The following is a 3284-nucleotide window of genomic DNA, read 5'->3' as shown; positions in this document are numbered from 1 at the left end:
GAATTTAAATGCTTCATTAAAACATTTAAATGTACTTTCAGAAACATTATTAAACACAGACAAGCCAGGCTAAGGCTCAAACATACAGGACAGAGTATTTTAGGTAATGTGAAAACTCACATCATATTTTAACTAGCTCCTCATGGAATAAATTTTTTTTCTCTGGAAAGAAGCATACTGGAGTTCTTATTTGGTAGGTTTGGCCTTTCATTTTATTTTTTTCTTTCAAGTGTAATGAATTCTCCATTTCTTTTCACAGGACTCCTTCATATCTTATTGAATAAATAGGATGTATTAAATTACTTGGAAGTCTTTATAGAACCATAGACAACTCATTCCTAACTAATTTTTTTCCAACTCTGATGCATTTATGAATTACACTCATGGCTTCTGAACAGGAAACCTGCCCAACGGGATTTTATAAACTTATTAAGTAGGGCATTTCAGGTGCAATAATTAGATTTGTTTATATGTCTGGGGTTTTTTTTCACTTTCTGGATGGTTGTGAAACATATCCAAAACTGTGCTCTGTAGAAGAAATTGAACAAAACTCACATATAAAATAAGAGATGCAGCACACTGAGCATAATGAGGCCTTCCTGCAATCAATCTCTTCTGTTGTTTACCACTCTGTTGTCACTGGAGTTGACGTAAAGGTGCCAGACTCTCTGCAGTGGCATCTAAAGATTTCCTAACTTGAAGGTCATAACCACAAAGAAATCATCAGATTTATTTCTGCACCAGAAATCTCTACTTCCAAGACATTGTTTTGAGATAAAACTGAATGCATCATCTTTTCCCCAGACTTTTTTTCTTCCCATTGCCTTGTATACTTAAAATCTCTGTTGATGTTGTTTTGTAGAAGCCTAGTTTCATTCATTACTTAGATCAACTGTAAAGAAAGATCCAAAGTTATTTTAGTAAAGTGTAATATTTTGGTTTTGTGTCATAATTTTATTCAATGCATGAAATTTAATTTATATCTTGTATTAGTATCTAGATTTCAAAATTAATCATAGTTCTTCTGAAAAATGCAACCCTCTGAAATGTCTGTTTTCTATAGAGGCCATCATGTTCAATTTAAATTTCAAACCCCTGTACATTGTAGTCAGATTTTTGTATACTATATGTTCTAACGTTTGCATAAAAAAAATTACATATTTGATCATTATTTTTTAGCATTTGAAAAAGGGAAAAACATAATTCTTAATTGATTAATTATTTTGAGATAATTTCCCAAAGAAAGTTCTTACTTGCTAAATACAGGCAGAAAAAAATGAGTAATCTCAAGCTCACTTTTCTTCTGCTTAAAGAAGTAATTTTTTTGACAGGTTAAGAATACTCATGTTATGAAAAATTCTTTGTCAGAGAGAATCGCAAGTCTAATGAGAAAATAAGTGTATGGGACATGAGAACTGGCACCTAAAATGCTATTTAGTATATATTTTATGCAGTGCAGAGAAATTAATGATTAGAGAACTTCCTTGGAAGTGCTTGCACTGTTAAGATAAATAAAAATCTGACTCATTAATTTTCTTCCCAGATGCTGCTATAACTGCAAGACATTTATCACAACACTTCTCTCTCTTCCCCTCTATGGTTTTTTTTGGTGTGTATCCTTCTCTTACAGCACACCTGGGAAACAGTACATACCAGCAGATCTCTCACTTGCAGAAATGTTTGGTTCCCTGCTCTCCACTTCCTTTCTTATTGAACAAAGGTTTCCAAACCATAAACTACCCATTGAAAATAAATCAGAAGGGTTATAAATTTCAACAAGCAGATGTTTAAAAGGCTACATGCTTGATGTGCAATTCAGATGCAGTAAATAATCTGGGGCTTCTGTCTCCTTTGCCACTTTGATGAGATTGCCTTCTCATATCCTGATAGAAAACTAATGAGTAGTAAATTCAAATTATGTGTCAGACCAATCACTTATACAAAGTGATTGGTCTGACACCCGCTTCAAGCAAAAAGTATCAGAATGGTAAATACTTAAATATTTAAGTAGTAAATATTTATGGAGGTCAGTTTTTGAAGTGTGAAAATGATCCAAAGTGTTTATATCTGGCTATAAACCTTGGATTGCACCGTTTTAAGTCAGGTTCCAATATACCTATTAAAAAAGAACATTGTAAAGTAAATGCATCATAAATCCCTCTAATGTATTAGGGCACACTTCCTGAATACTTCCATAGTTGTTAGGCATATTCTTGGCTGTGAATATATGCTTATACAGTAAATTATACAAATCTTATCAGCGGCTCTTTGAGGCACATTTTCAAGAAAATTCAGCAGGAGTAAATACTGTGAAAAAAGATAAATTTTAAAGTGTCTTTGATTAAATGGCCTCATAGACTGTGCACCAGAAAGCTTGTTGACATTGGAGTTTAGAGGTCTGAATGGTCTGTGAGAAACGCATTTTAAAGTAAGTGTCATAGCAAGGGGATCTCCAAAGACTGCTGCTAATTAAAGCTAAAATCATTACTCCCTTCAAAACAATAAAATAAGCCATGGGTAACCTCTTTTTCTTTTCTGGCAGAAAACTCATCTTCATATATAGAGAAAGAGTAATTATTAAGTTAACTCACATAACTTTTCTGTCAACAGTAGGATCCATTTATTCACTTTTATACTTTTGCTTTATCCTATGTAAAAAAAAAAAAAAAAAAAGTTGGCATTATTTAATAATACTGTTTAGGGTTTCTAGGTCCTCTAAAAATTTTAGTGAGTCTAATGTTCCTGTGTAAGTTCAAGATCACTAAATATCTTAACTAGTGTCTGGAAGCAGATTATTTTTTTTTTACCTCAGCATTATTATCCTGATGGAAAAACAAAAGAAAAAACTCACACCCAAAAAACCCCCAAAACAAAACAAATGAAAGAAAACCCCACAGGAGTTGTTCATAGATGTCCTCCCTTTGATGCTTAATATTGTGACAAAGTGAAACTATTTTTTCGAATTTGTCTTTGCCTATGGAAGAGTTTTGTTATAACATTCCATATCTGTACAAAGGAAATTTCCACTTCTGTTATTTCACTGTGCTATTGAATGTTTTTCATAAGGTGCTATGGATTTAATGATCTTTTGATGCAGATTTCTGAATCGCTAATGCAATAACTGTAGTTGAAATGGATCAAGTGTTGCCAGACTGCACTTTCTTAAGTTGTTGTTACTCACAGGTTTGTCAAGTAAAGAGTATCTCAAACATTTTTCTCTGTGTTTTCACCAAAAAAAAAAAATAATAAAAAAAATTCCAAATTTGCTCTTTACTTTCTCACCA

This window comes from Parus major, chromosome Z, assembly GCF_001522545.3.
Source record: "Parus major isolate Abel chromosome Z, Parus_major1.1, whole genome shotgun sequence".
Lineage (NCBI taxonomy): Eukaryota > Metazoa > Chordata > Aves > Passeriformes > Paridae > Parus > Parus major.
This window is presented reverse-complemented; position numbering follows the sequence as displayed.